The sequence below is a fragment of the Mauremys reevesii genome, linkage group 1 (assembly GCF_016161935.1).
Source record: "Mauremys reevesii isolate NIE-2019 linkage group 1, ASM1616193v1, whole genome shotgun sequence".
Taxonomy (NCBI): domain Eukaryota; kingdom Metazoa; phylum Chordata; order Testudines; family Geoemydidae; genus Mauremys; species Mauremys reevesii.
In genome coordinates this window covers 73,755,908-73,771,921 of record NC_052623.1, presented here as the reverse complement: position 1 = coordinate 73,771,921, position 16,014 = coordinate 73,755,908, and positions in this window count along the sequence as shown.

The window sequence follows — 16,014 nt, the reverse complement described above, 5'->3', positions numbered from 1 at the left end:
GGTTGGCTGGTCGAGGTGGATGTTAAAAGGCAGATTTGCTGTGCCCTGTGGAAGGCAGCACTGCAACCCTAAACTGTCAAAAATCATGAGATTGCCTTTAAAAATCATAACTTTAAAAAACAAAGTTTGGTTCTTTCTACTTTGTCTTCTGACATTTGAACCTTCAGGATACACTTGGGTCACATTTTCCAGTTTTTTCTCTGCAGATATGATGGATAGAAACTTCTGATTTGGGGAATTTTTATAATTAAAAAAATGGAGGCGAGAAGTGCTGAGGTTTTCATGTAATCACTTGCCTCCAGGAACTGGGAGTTTGAGTCAATCATCAAATATCATGAGATCTGTGATAAAATCACAAAGAGTTGGTGTGACAGTTAATGGGTAAATCACACATCTGACTTCTCCTGGTCTTGTCAAGTGCACCCTCGCCCAGGTCTCAGACCTTTACCATAACCTGCGTAGGGTGACCATCCATCCTGAATTGGGTGGGACAGTCCCAAAATGCAGAGTGCAAATCCCAGACTAAATGACTCCGAGACAGCATTTGTCCCAGATTTCCTGCAGCACCACTCCACACCTGCCTGAAGCTCAAGAGTGGTGCCCAGACTTTTCCCGGTAGGAGGGGGGCTGAGGTGGGCATTAGCCCCTGGCGTTGCCACGAAGCCTGGTCCCCTGCTCCTCCTCTTCCCCCTGAGGCCTGGTCCCTTGGCCAGGCCAGAAGGTGGATTTAGGGAGTAGTAACATCTACTCAGGGTGCCCAGGCCACTGTGGGGAGCCCTGGACTCAGGCACCCCGGTTTCCTGCCCAGGGCAGCTGAAGTGTCCAGGGCTCCCCACAGCACCCTGGGCTCTCTGGGCAGCCCTTACCATGGCCCATCTCCAGCTTCCAGCCTGGCCAGGCGGTGGGGCCTCAGGGGGAAGAGGAGGAGTAGGAGGTGGGGGCTCAGCGGGAAAGGGGGGCTCAGGGGAAGAGGAGGAACAGAGGTTGGGCCATGGAGGTGAGCAGGTCTCCTGCATGTGTCCTGCTTTTGCCTTTTGAAAAGGTGGTCACCCTACACCTGAGTTTGGATGGAATCACATGATTCTCTCACTCTCAGATCAGCCCTGGGTTACAGTTCCCCAGTATTAACCATGGTTTACCTTAGTTTGTCTGACTTAGGCTATGTCTACACTACAGCTTATATCAGCATAATTTATGTCACTTGGGGAAGGGTGAATAATCCAGAGCCATGAGTGACATAAATTACATAGACATAAGTGCCAGTGCAGACAGCACCATGTTGGCGGAAGAGCTTCTCCCACCAACATGGCTGCTGCCTCTCGAGGAGGTGGCTTTATTATGCCGGCAAGAGAGCTCTCTCTTGTCGACATGGAGCATCTTCACCAGACAGACTCTGCAGCTCTGTTCTCTCTGGGGCAATGGCAGTGGTAAGAGGTAACCAGACAGCCTCCTTTAAACAAAGTATCATTTACTTAGAACAACAGCATTGCAGAGAAAACATATCTTGAAATCAATAAACGGCTGTCTGCATGCCTGCTTACCATGTACCTAGCTGTCTGCCACATGGGGACCCTGGCAAGGCTAGTTCCTTTATAGACTCTCTCTGCAGAGTCTGTCTCCGTGCCGGCTTGTGTCCCTGCCAGCACTCACTGACAACACCTTGGACCTCCCTGCAACTCACCTCCATTCTCTTCCTCAGAAGGCTTTTTAATATTTTAGTGGCTGGTCTGGTTACATTTTTGTTTTAATCCTTAGCCTCACAGCCTGGCAGAACAGCTGTGTCACTTTGGCCCAGAGCACAGAAGCATTGTCTTGTAATTGCTCTCAATGTTTCCTAGGCGGTTCCTTACCAGGGACAATTGTGCTGCTTTCCTCTTTGTTCTTTCCTGCGCCCCCATTGAACTAGATCAATGCACTCACATGGGAAAGTATTATAATCCCAATATACAGTAACTTCCCCTCACTGACCAGGTCACATATCATGTTCATTAAATGGTTACACCTCAGTGTTCATATTATTACGTATCAGTTCCATGTCTGTCACAGGTGTTACTCCATATGTGAACTTGCAGAAACCTCAGTCATTCCACCTTCCAGTCTCCAGCAGATAGAATGCCTCCAGCTATATACTGCCATACATCCTAGCATAGCAGTGGTTACAAAACAGAATCCAGTCCTAAGAGAAGAAAAAGGGATGTGTCAAATAAAAGACCCCAAACAGCACATCTAAATGTTTTCTGCATTTTGTAAAAAACATGAGATTGATCAAGGAAGAGAATGGGAAGGCGCATACATTTAGGATTGTGGGAAATGGCTTGACAGCCTGAGAGGAGGCAAAACTATCACTTTTACAGTGCTTTCAAAAGGTTATCTATGTTGCTATTTAATTTAACCAGCATAGGTTTCACAAGAGGAAAATGCAAAGATCCACAAGTGTATTCAGCGATGGGGAACATGATAAGTTGACAAATAGATCTATGGGTCAAAACTTTCAGAAGTGGCTAGAGATTTAGGTGCCTCCACTTTTGGGCACCTACACTCAGACAATATAAAAGGGAGTAACTTTCAGAAAGTGTTGTATCTATGCTCTGCAGAGCAAAGTCCACTATGATGCCTTCACTTAGGCACCTCAAATCACTAGTCACACTAGAAAATCTTTGGCATATTATGCAGTCTTACTTAAACTGTAAACTTTGTAGGACTGGAACTATTAGTTTGTCTGTATGATACTCTGAACAATGGGATTCCTGTCTGAGGTCTCAGTGTTCCTGCAGTACAAAGAATGAATAATGAGAGGTGGTGAGAGAGCTTATAAATACAAGAGAATATTTGTTGTGCACACTTATTTTGGTTCTAGGGAAGTAGGGGTTTATCTTGGGGACCAAAAGACTTGTGATATAGAAGAAAAAGGTCAAGAGTGGAATCCCTGCCCCACTGAAGTCAATGACAAAACTCCCAGGATTTCACCTCAACAGTTTAAAAATGTATGTACATGGTTTAACCTGAAGACTTATTTTCTGGTTTGATCTCTGTCAAACAGAGCATACTATCAGGAGAGTGTCTATTATAATGCAGTACAACTTAGAATTTTTTTGTTGTTGGGTTGTTGTTTTTTGTGTTTTTTGTGGGGTTATTTTGTATGCTTATGTGGGTTTAATGTGTGTGTGTGTTTTATTTTATTTTTTTACCATCTCAAAGCTTGAACTTGGCCAAGAAAAGGAAGCTCTTGTGACCTGACTAGAGGGCTCAGTTTGCATCTCTAGGAAGAGCTATGTCATTAGTGGAGAGTTTTGAGTGTTTGTTCTTTTTGTGTTATTGATTTTTCTTTCAGCCACTCTGCTGTGAATCCAGCTCTGACTGAGTCATAACCAGACCAAACATAATGTAAAAGAACAAACTGCAAACCAGTAAGTCAGGCAAAAAGCCATTGCTCTCTCCAAATGCCCAAACCCCAATTCTTGACAATCTCCCCAGGTTATTTTGGTTCATTAACCAACTTTTGTTAGCAGAGCATAAAATCATGTCAAATTGGATTCCACTAGGACTTCTGTTCTAGCCAGTGGCAGCACTTTTCAGCTAAGGAAAAGAGCTGCTATAAAAATAATAGGAACAGAATGTGCAAGCTAAAGTTCCACAACTGTCATTTTAAAGGTGTTTGCAGTGTTGTAAGAGTTGTTTTGGTTCCAGGATATTAGGTAGACAAGGTAGGTCAAGTAACATTTTTTTATTGAACCAACTTCTGTTGGTGAAAGAGACAAGCTTTTGAGCTTAAACAGAGATCTTCACAAGCCCACAGCTTGACTCTTGGAAGCTACAAAACCTTCTTGGAGTTCTTAAATATTCAATCAAAAATAAATCTTCAAAAGCAGCAACTGTAGGGACTTGCTCACAACTGCCATCTTTTCTCCATTCCATCCAACAAAGGAGTCCCTGGGGCTGAATGTAATTTTTTTATTTTTTTAAAATAAAAACCACCTCTTATTTGAATTGATTTTGGCTTATTGTCAAACGTGGCATGTTCGTGGTGTGTATGCTTTTTCAGTAGAGGATTACATTGCCAAAGGAAACTGCAGAGACTTAGTCTACACTAGTGATACCCCAAAGTAGACAGATTTCAGAAATAACTCATGTGCTAGTAAGGTTGTGGGGGATAAGGGGCCATTTTGTAACTTCCTCTGGAAAGTTCTAGAGGAAAGGATACAGAGGGCCCTCGAAATTTTGAGATTGACTCTGGAGTTTCCTCCATATGGTCTCCTTAGAAAAGTGGCCATTAAGAGATGATAGTTGAGGCAAGGGATTTAGAGAACTCTGGCCTTACCCCGCCCCCACCGCCCCCGCCATGCATCCTATGGGCTCCTTGCATCTCTTGACAATCCACACTGCCCCAATGACTTCTCTTCCCTACTGGCAGAAGAGTATTTGTCATTATCATGTTCTTGGTCAGATATCCACAGGAATTTTAATGGAGTAATGATGCACACTGCAGTCAAGATCCATCCCATCCTAACCCTATACCAGCTCCCAAACGCCAATGGAGAGCATTCACCTGTGTTGCTGTGGGATTTCAGAGAGGAATCCATAGGATATGGTGATAGGATTACCCTGCTTCTAAACTCCAACAGCAAATTCTGCTGGGTGTGGTTACTCTCCACTTGCCATAATAAGAAGGGAAATGTGACCCTCAGAATCTGGAAAAGAAGAGTTAATATGCTGTACTGTTAATAGGCATTCAAAAACATTGTTTATTGCTTTCTATGTACTTAAAAGTGAAGAGTTGATGGCTTATATATATTTAAATATCATGTACGTTGATTGAAGATGGTATTATCTATAGCCCAGTAGAGAATTAAAAAAAAAATAGAAAATAAAGATACCAAAAGAAGAACATCTGGTTAAATAAAGTCTAAAGATGGTGTGCTAATTATGTTTGTTATGGGAGGGGTGGGGAATTGTTTGAGGAAGTTCTTTGCTAGCTTCACAAAATAAAGAACACCTCAGACATAAAAGAATAACTAAAAAAATGGAACAAATCTTTAAATTGGAATATAATTAATTCACATTATTCTAAGATTATAAACTAACTGCTGAATGTAACAATATCAGAAACTCTCTAAATAAAATGTCTGCTGCTCAAATTTAAGAAAGCCTTTAAGAATCCCTTTATAAATTAGAATTGGATTCTTAGATTCCAACCATGTTCATGCGCTCATGTCCATGTGCTCCTTTGGCTCCCTATTCATGGCCAACCTGAGATGAACTATTAATTTCATCAGGAAGCATAGGCATAAAAAATTATATGTGTGAGATTGAACCAGTGGAAAATTCCAGCTGCTCCAAGCTTGGTATCAGTGGAGCTCCTGAAATGTAAGATAACATTCACATCAAGACAATGAAGTCATGAACTCATTGTTAAATTGAATAACAATTTTCTTTTTGTCTTTGTTTGGGTTTTTATTAGAGACTGTGCTGGAAAGTGGTCAAAGTAGAAGTAGGAAGAATACAGAGATTGCTTTAAATGATTGGGGCCCAGTTAGTTTTATGTACTCTTTATATAGTTCATTCATAAATGGCACTTATACATAGAGGCACTGTCCCTGCCCAAAAGATTAATAAATAATAAATAATATAATAAAAATAAGGAAAACATATTGGATAATATTTCACTGAGGATGAAACAAAATGAACTGGAATTGCTTGAAAGTGAGGGTTTAATGAGGAGTTTGAAGGACAGAGGTGTTGTGTGACGGCCAAAAATCGACCCTTCCAGGAATAAGGGAAGCATGGAGGTAAACATGAAGCTGAAAGAGATGAAAGGATATGAAAACAGCAATAAAGAAGAAGGGCAAGTTGATGAGAGAAATAGTGGAGGGCAGGTGGCAATTTAAGGAGATGTGGATAGTCAAGGAAGTGAAGTGGCAAATGCCTGGCTAGCTTCAGAGGTATGGGCTGTAATGACAGGAGCAGACAATTATGTCTGTTAGCTGGAGCAATTTAAGTGAAACAGAATACTTTACTGCCAAACATAGATAAATAAATAAATCATGCAGGGGAAAGAAGCTGATCAGGCACAATAGCTCTTACTAGTGCCTTATTGTAAGATAGGATAGCAAATGCAGGCCAAATTCATCTCTAGTATAACTCCATTGTTTTCAATGAAATTCCATCTGTGATTAATGTTATTAGCTCCTAAAAATTTTAGAGGCTGGCTTTCTTACCCTTGTTCACATTGATTAATATCTTACTGCATGAGTTAGTCTTAATGATCTCAGTGGGATACCTGTGGAGTAATGAACTATTCTACACAAGTAAGAGTGGCAAAATTGGGCTTTCATTTAAGCTGTTAATTACCATGGACTGCATGACATGAAAGCACAAGTTCTATGTTGTTTTTAAAGAATATTTATGTATTTTAATGTTCACTTTTATTGATCTCTTTGCCTGCTTTACGCATGACTAAAGTTACCATTTGACCTACATGTCTTCTCTGATGTTCTTGATTACTGCAATTTGGAGATTTTATTGCAGGAATTGAGACATTTTGCTGCTATTATAACACAGCACAGAATTCAGTTTACTCAGCTCACATTTTGTTGCTAAGGAATCTGTTTGTTTTTACTCCCTTGGGGACCCTTATAGGAAGATGGATAAACTATCAGATATAATTAAGGAAAAAGGTTCTGCATCATGCAGTGTATGAAATATAGTTCTCCCTGCTAAACTAAGCCCACTGAAAGTTAATCAGACAAGGTGCTTAGGATATGAAAATGCAGGAGGACTTTTTTATTTTGCGTGTACTTGTGGGGATCCTCCAAGTGCACTAAAAAGCTTTTTCGGTAGCTCTTTTTAGATCCACCTGCTGAATAACTCTGCCTTAAAGTTTAAGAGGAACTTACAAAGTGTGTAGGCCTTTTGCTGGCTCTCTGTACAGGAGTGAAATTTACCCTTAATCTCTGGGAAAATACATATAGGGTAAGATTCATTCCTAGAGTAACCCTATTGACTTCAGCATACCCTTATGGCTCTAAATCAGGGTTTCTCAAACAGGGGTTGCTGCTTGTGTAGGGAAAGCCTCTGGAGGGCTGGGTCGATGTGTTTACCTGCCCCATCCACAGGTCCAGCCGATCGTGACTCCCACTGGTCACGGATCGCAGCTCCGGGCCAATGGGAGCTGCTGGAAGCGGCATGGGCACACCGACCCAGCCCGCCAGGGGCTTTCCCTACACAAGCAGCAACCCCTGTTTGAGAAACCCTGCTCTAAATAAGGGTGTTAAACAAATAATTATAATGGAGGGAGGTTGTTTATACCAGGAGTGAATTTTATGCATGGCATACTAAAATTGGTGGAAACTCCATACTGCCAGCTTAATATATTTGTGTTAAGAGAGAGCTCTTAACCATTTGCAAATGTTTAAATAATGTTGTGCAAAACCTCCAGATGATACTAACATTTGGCAGACAGACAAATGTTAGTACCGTTCCTGTTTGAGCCTACAGTAGGATAAATCCAAAGTTCTGTGGCTGCAGAGGCCTTGAGAGCTCCTATTTCCATATAACCTTCTTTCTGGAACTGAAATTTTCTTTTTTCCATGCCCCTTTGAAAATATGTACATGTGCAGTTGGCTACATTCTCTGAAGCTGTCATGGAAGAAGAAAGAGGAGGAAAAGAGTTACCCTCATATTTTGTTTTTTTCTGAGATATTGTGGTCACATGTCTTCCTTTCCTTCCTCTTATAACTTACTAGAGACCCAAGGTCTGTAGGCCTACTACAATTGGGCCAGAAGAAATGAAAAAGTTGACTCTTTGATGCTGGAACTGGTTTTTAAGCCTTGGCTGGGATGATTTAGTTGGTGTTGGTCCTGCTTTGAATAGAGAATTGGACTAGATGACCTCCTGAGGTCTCTTCCAACCCTAATATTCTATGATTCCATAATTCTATGACTCCCATATTACTCCAGTGATTCTAATAGGGTTTCACTGGGTATAGTACCTAATGTGATGAAAAAACAGGTTGAGGCTATGAAAAGTATTATTTTTCCATGAGGAAACATTGTGAGCATTTTTTTAATTAAAAATGTGACACAATAAAACATGCCCCACTATAAAATTGATACCAGAGCTTGGCAAATGACTGATTTGGGGATTACTGGCAGTTTTGAAAAATTGCAAATAAAAGATTTAGTTCAGGTTGAACCAAACTTCAAAACTTCATCAAATCAAAAAAGTCAGTTTGGGATTAAAAAAAAATGTTGTTCAAATAGAACCATTTTGTTTCTGTAAAAAGCAACAAAGAGTCCGGTGGCACCTTATAGACTAACAGACGTATTGGAGCATGAGCTTTCATGGGTGAATACTCGCTTCACCAGACGCATTTTGTTTCTGGGCATCTTTAAAGGTCTAGAGTCACAAAAGACCTGGAGAAAGAAGAGGTGGTGGTGCTCCTCTTATAGCTTTTCACCCATTGGTTGGGGCACTCACTTGGGATGGGGGATACTGGGTTCATATCCCTGCTTCACAGTGGGAATTTGAACTGGGTTTGCCACATCTCAGGTGAATGCTTTAATCACTGGGCTAAAAGTTATAAGCCCAAGGGAAGGGTGGACAAGGGGGACAGGCACCATCATTACCTGCGGCTCTGGCTGTTTTGTGAATCTAGACAGATTTCTATTTATGTTTATTTTTATGGTTACTGAAACTATTAGGAAAATTCATGTCAAATTTGCACATAGTTTTGTGTTGACCAAACATGCATTTTTCAGCAAACAAACTATTTGTCAATAAATAATTGCCTATCTCTCATTGATTCTAGTCAGCCTTCAAAAGCAGTTCTCATAGTAACACCCAAGGAACCAGTCAGCCTGGAAGAGGCACACAAAGTCTACAACACATTTCTATCAGGTCCCTGCTAGGCAAAATGCTCAGGCTGCCTCTGCCATATAAACCCATAGTCCAGGGTTTCTCAAACAGGGGCCGCCGCTTGTGTAGGGAAAGCCCATGGCGGGCCAGGCCAGTGTGTTTACCTGCCCCGTCTGCAGATTAAGCTAGAATACACAATATGACCCTGGGAAAGCTGGGGTAGAAAACTATATAAATTGTGTTTGGAAAACAACCACCAAACACACCCTAAGTCTTTAAAGACTTTCTCAGAGCTAATGTGGAAAAAAAGTAATAATCTGAAAGTTATCTGCCAGATGGTTTTATTATATTCAATAAAAGGGCTCAAAATAGTTCCCACACCTGTGATGTTCAGCAGGTCAGTATGAATGAGCAAGCTAATTTAAAGGCTCTTCCTGTATTATTCTGTAGTTTTTTTCAGCAGAAATGTCAAGAATTTTCATTTCTACTGAATAAAACAATGGAAGCTCTTTAATATTCATATTTAACTGATTTCTATTGTCTGTAATTCTTTATTTCAAGTCAATGAAACATCAATAAAGGCTTCATGTAAATGAATTCTTTCTGTTAGAGCTCCCATCAAGCAAGGAATTTAATAGTCCCATTTTCCAGGAACATTTTATTTCTTCATCATTTGATGTTGCCTTGGAGGTAGAAAAAAAATGATTTTATATATGAACAGATAAAGTTGAAAAATGAAAAGTGCCAACAGTTATGTAAATAGATGAGGACACTATGCTGATCTTGTTTGTTTGTTTTAGCCCTCAGGATATCTTTACCAACAAAATTCAAATCATACTTCTTAAAGCTGTTTTACATAGGAGAGCAGAGAACTACACACTCCATTAATGGTTATCTATCCACTGTGTTTAATGGCTTCAGGATTAGTAAAGAAAAAAAAAATAACTAGCAATCAAGTTAGACTACAGGATCTCAAATTTAAAATTCAGCTTATCATGGGTATCAGGAGGCTTGGGAAGAAATTGGCTGGTAATAGTATTGTTAAAGAGATGTTCATCTTTTTTTTGGTGAACTACCAAAAAATGATCAGAAAATGGCATAGAGGGAGAATAAACCCTGGAAATGAGATCCCATCATTGTAGCCACTGTATCTTTATCTCTCATTAGCACTTAAATACATCAAAATGATAGCCATTTTGACAATGCTAGAAATAAAATTAGCTACTAAATTATGATGCAATACCAAGCAGTATTTCCAAGTTACTACATACATGATCATTCCATTGCACTCAATAAATGCATGGTAGAGATGACACTGAACTAACCAGTGGTGAGCTCCAGCCGGTTCGCACCGGTTCGCAGGAACCGGTTGTTCAATTTAGAAGCCTTTTTAGAACCGGTTGTTCCAGGACAACCGGTTTTAAATTTTTTTTTACATTTAACAAAGGCTCGGACAGCTGTCCACCCGGCCCCCGGCCCCAGCTCACCTCCCCCTCTCCCCTGAACGCTCCGCCCTCCTTCTCCTTCCCCTCCCCTGCTTCCTGCGAATCAAATGTTTGCGGGAAGCCTGAAAGAAGGAGCAGGCAGGTAAGCCGGGTGGGGGGAGCGGACATGCGGAGGGCTCCAGGGAGGCACGGTGCACGCAGCCCAGTCCGGCTCCCCCTGGCCCCGGCCGAGCGCCCCCGGCACGGGCTGGTCCCGGCCACGCGGCTGCAGCCCGGCTCGGGGAGTTGGGCCCCACGGCGCCGGTCCCGGTGCGGGCCCCAGGCAGTGTGGTAAGGGGGCAGGGGGCAGGGAGCAGGGAGGGAGTGTTCGGTGGGTTGTGGGGGGTTGGATAGGGGTCAGGGCGGTCAGAGGGCAGGGAACAGGGGGATTGAATGGGGGCAAGGGTCCTGGGGGGCAGTCAGGAAGGAGCAGGGGTTGGATGAGGTGGTGGGGGCAGTCAGGGACAGAGAGAAGGGGTGGTTGGATGGGGCAGGGTTCCCGGGGGGGGGCACCAGGAATAAGAGGAGGGGCTGGATGGGGCGGCAGGGGGCAGTTAGGGGACAGGGAAGGGGGATGAATGGGGCAGGGGTCCTGGGGGTGGGGGTGTCAAGAAACGTGGGGGGTTGGATGGGGCAGGAGTCCCGGGGGGTGGGGGGGGCATGACCCCCTCGTGGGTTGAGGAGGAGGGAACTGGTTGTTAATATTTTGGCAGCTCATCACTGGAACTAACCCCCCAGATTAGCACATCCTGAACACTGGCATAATACAGATCTGGAGCCATGATTTGTGTCTCTGATCTGTCTTTGTGCTTGATAACACATGGTGTCAGAAACCGATCCCCTTAGTCATGCAGAGAAGTACCTTTCTTCACAGGTAGTCTCAGTGAAATCAGTGGATAAGGTGCTAGTCAGTGAGACCAAGGAACTCAGATTCCAGTCTTTGGTGATCTTGTATTATTATAAGTGTGAATATTTTGCAACAGCATTGGAGAAATGCAGTTATTACATTGCACTTTTTAAATTTAAATATACACCTCTACCCCAATATAATGTGACCCAATATAACACAGGTTCGCATACAACGTAGTAACGCTCTGACACGCTGCTCAGAGCAGCATGTTATGGGTGCCATGCCAGGCCAGGGCCGAGGGGTTCGATAAGGGGCAGAGGGTCTCGGAGGCAGTCAGAGGCTCCCCCACCAGGGCCTGGGGGACAGGAGCTGAGGAAGGGCACTTTTGGGGGCCCCGCAGTCCCAGAGTGGCCCTGGGGATTAGCTGGGGGCCAGGAGCAGCCCGCTCTGCTTCCCTCTCCCCAGCCCCAGCCATGTAGCTCTGGGGAGGGAGCTTGGGGGAAGGGATCCCCCTGCATTCACCAGCAGCGGTGGAAGTGGAGCAGCCTGGCCCCAGCTCTGCTTCCCATCACCGATGAGTACAGGGGGCATCCTTTCCTCAACCTCCCCACACTCATAGACGGCAGGAAGCAGAGCGCTGCGACCGGGAGCTGGCAGAGTGGAGTGGACTGGGGCCAGGCTGCTCCGCTTCCTGCTGCCGATGAGTGCCTGTCAGGGGGCATGTGTGTGGGGAGGTGGATAGGGGTCGGAGCAGTCAGAGGACGGGGGGGTTGGGTAGGGGATGGGGTCCTGGGGGTGATTAGGGACAGGGGTCTCTGGAGGGGGCGGTCAGGGAACAAGGAACGGGTGGAGGGGAAGCAAGTTTGATATAACGTGGTCTCACCTATAACACAGTGAGATTTTTTTGTCTCCCGAGGACCGCGGTATATCGGGGTAGAGGTGTACTCCCATATACTAAATGCGAACCCTTTGAATTTTGGAAAAATATTCTGATTTTTGTCCAATCTATAGAAAACATTTGTCAAATTCCCAATTCTGTTAACCTGAAATGTCCTTTTTGGCACAAGTAAGGAAAAGAAGAGGCAGAAAAATATATTTCCCTTTCCTTGAATGATCATGATACTCTGACCATCTCATTTCTCAGGACTATCACCTTGGGGCCAATGGAGCTGTGCCAATCTACACTGGCAGATACTATGATCCTTAATCATAACTTTCCCTGAGCCAGCAAAAACTGGGTTTATTACTACAAGCAGAAATACAATCAAAGGAACAAAGAGGAGCTGCAAGGATAGTGGTGATGTTAGCAGCAATATTGCTTAAAAGAGTGACTTTTATTGTTAGTTAGCAATGTGAATGTTGTAAGATATCACAGGAGCCCCTCGTGGGACAACGTCTCTTCCAGTAACACAGAGGAAAAAATAACCATACATTAGCAGAGTAACAGTGACATACCATGTAACAGATGAAATCACGGAGGTTCCTTACAGCACACCATTGGTCAAGTAAGGAGACAGTGGTGAAACTAGTGGCACTTCTGGGGGTCCATAATAGCAGGGAACTCCACAAAACTCCTTTTCAGCAAATTTTCTCAGCACATATCCCATCTCTGTCCCCAGTAAATTCTTCTCTAGATGTGGATCGTCAAACCTATATGGAGCTTCTCTGTGGGGTTCAGGGAGGGAAGGAACATTACTCTGGGATCAGATGTTACTTTCCAAACATATTGCAAGAACACAGGGAGGCTTACTCCTTATTGTCTGCATAAGAGCGAGAAAAGAAGATGTATAATTAGGCTTCTTCTACTGTTTGGTTTTAAGCATGTTGTTCTGTTCTGTTACCCCAGTGTAACCTCACTGATGTCATGGGAGTTACTCTGGATTTACACTATGGAAAGTGAGAGCAGAGTCTGGCCTTGTGTTTTCAGGAAGTCAGTGGAAATAAATCCAGAATTGTCCTCACTGGTTTTAAGAGAGCACCTGAATACCCTTGAACCTTGAACAGAAGAAAAGATAGGGTGGTAAAAATTTGGATTCTGAATTTTTCATCTTGGTCTCAGGTACAATATGTGCATAATATGGAGCAAATCACAGAAGTCCATGAATGCATAGCAATTGTTGAAGTTCCAGTATGTTGCCGGGGATAGGACAGAGGATGGGCATGACGTCTGAACCTGCATATAAGTGGTTCACATCACTGGCAAAGACCCTGAATCCTGCAATGAGATTTGTGGAAGTGGACTCCCACTTCTGTGCACAGAAATGTTGAAGTCAATGGAGGCACAGAGGACCCCCAGCATGCATTTCATTTCAGAACTAGGACCTAATTAGGGATCCATCAGCACACATTGGCTAGGGTGGGTGGGAATCACACAGCAATGCCAAGGCAATTAAAACCCTGCAGCTGCTGGTATGATGCAGCTCTTTCCTCAGCCTCACTTACGTCAATATTCAGGCTGTTTGCTGGGTCCAGAGGCCTCTCAAGACAATCTGCTGCCCTAGGTAAAACTTCAGTGTGACACCCAACTCAAACTGTGTAGAACAGAGGTTTTCAATTGGGCAGTAGCAAGCCTTCTGATGGTTCGTGGGTATGGTAAAAGTAGGTGGACCAAGCGCCAGGTCCCAGCACCATTCACTCTGGTTTGAGCCAGCCACCCCTGCTGCTCTTTGCAGAATCTGCTGTGCTATAGCTGGAGCAATCTCTGGCTGGATCTAGGATTTTGGACTTTGGGACAGTTAATCTAGAGATGTGTTTAAATGTACAACTTGAATGTTGCATCAATGTAGCCTTTTGCTCTGAATTTCTATGTTTTGTTGCAGGTTAGTTAAAGTGGGGGCGAGGGATGGCAGGAATCTAATTGCAGTGCTATGAAGTTACACAGCTCATATTTGGGCAATGCTATAGAAATTAAATTCCATAGATAACACAAATAGTGTAGCTAGTTCCAACTCTACTCAGTTCTGCAACTTATTTCACAGTTCTTACAATGCTGGAACCAGTAGTGCAACTTAAAACTTAATACAAATATGTAGGCCAAATCTTTTCATCTTAAGTGCCAGCTCTCATGATTTTATTCTAAGTCTCGTGATTATCTGATACTTTGTTACAGTTCCAGCTTCTGGAAACAAGTGATTACCTGAGAATCTTGGCTTCCATTTTAAAATAGTAAGTTTCTAGACCCCATGTTTGCAGAGAAAAGCTTGACAATGTTTCCTGAGTGTGACCTAAAGGTTCAAAAACCAGAAGGCAAACGAAAAGAAGCCAAAGTTGTATTTTAGAGCTCATGAATTTTAAGTCAATCTCATAATCTTGTTGGAGATGAACTCCTGTTTTTTAAACATTTAGCACTGGCAATATTGTAGAGTCAATCACCTAAAGCTATATTTAGGCCTCTGCATAACAGCAGCCTTATTTTCAGTGTTGCTGAACCCCCACAAGTCCTGTCAACACAAGTGGGAGAGATGAGTTCTTGGGGCATCTGAATGAGCTTACTTTTATGTAAGTGCTTAAAGCTAGGTATTCCATCTGTGAAAGGCGGGCTTTTCAAAAGCACTCAGGGTTGGCCTAATTCTGCTGTTATTGAACTTAACAGGAGTGCTGCTACTGGCTTCTGTGGGAGCCAAGTTAGACCAATGCTGAGCACTTTGAAAATCCCACCCTTACGCCTTACTCTACATTTTAAAACAATTATGACCTCATAAGTCAAGGATAAGATTTTTGAAAAAAGGAAGCCTAAAGTTAGATTCCTATGCACTGACTTTAATAAGAGGGTCAAAGTCTCATAGGCCATGGAACCAGCAGAGGGGACGGGGGGAGATACAAACCCACAGGAATCTTGTACCAAAGCAGTATAGCTGTTTCTGGAGTCTTGCTCCAGCTGTGTGGTACAACACTACTGAAATTTGACCCAGCTGCCCAGGGCCGGTGCAACCCATTAGGCGACCTAGGTGGTCGCCTAGGGTGCTAGCATTTGGGGGGCAGCATTTCGGGTCCTTCGGTGGCGACCGTGGCGGCCGGATCTTCGGCCGCCCCAGTTGTCGTCAGTATTTAGGTGGAGGGAGCTGGGGCAGGGGGGCGCGGGGAGGACTGCCTGCAGCAAGTAAGGGGGGGTGCAGCACGCAGGGGAACCACTCCCTGCCCCAGCTGACCTCTGCTCCGCCTCCTCTCCTGAGCACGCCACCCTGCTCTGCTTCTCTCCCTCCCAGGCTTGTGGCGCCAAACAGCTTATTGGTGCCGCAAGCCTGGGAGGCGGGAGAAGTGGAACGGCGACAGTGTGCTCGGGGAGGAGGCGGAGCAGAGGTGAGCTGGGGCGGGGAGCTGCCGCATGACTCCCCGGGCTAGGGGGAGCTGCTACGGGGGAGGGGGCACCTCAGAGTGGGGGGGTGCGAAACATCCTTGCGCCTGCCCTGTAGTTGCCCCTCCATACAGACAGAAGGGCAGTGGGCCAAGTTTCAGTGAGTGATGTATGTGCAACCTACCGCACAGAGTCACAACACCACTAAAATTTGATCCTTTTTATATGGATGGAGAAGTTGCCAGATCAAATTTCAGTGTGTGGTGTGCAACGTAGTCTGGGGTTACAATGTCTCTGAAATTTGACCCAGCCACCCCTCTCTACACACAGCGGGGCAGCTGGGCCAAATTTCAGTGAGTGGTGTTGTCACCTGGCACACAAGGAGGTTGTTCCTTTACGGTAGAGCGCAGGGTAGTCTGCTGAGAACTCAGCTCTGGGCGGCCCCAGCTCATAAAGAGAAGGAAGTCTCCCTGCCCAAGAGAGACCTGGGGTCCCTGCTGGGGGATAGGTACAATGAGTAGGGACTTGAATG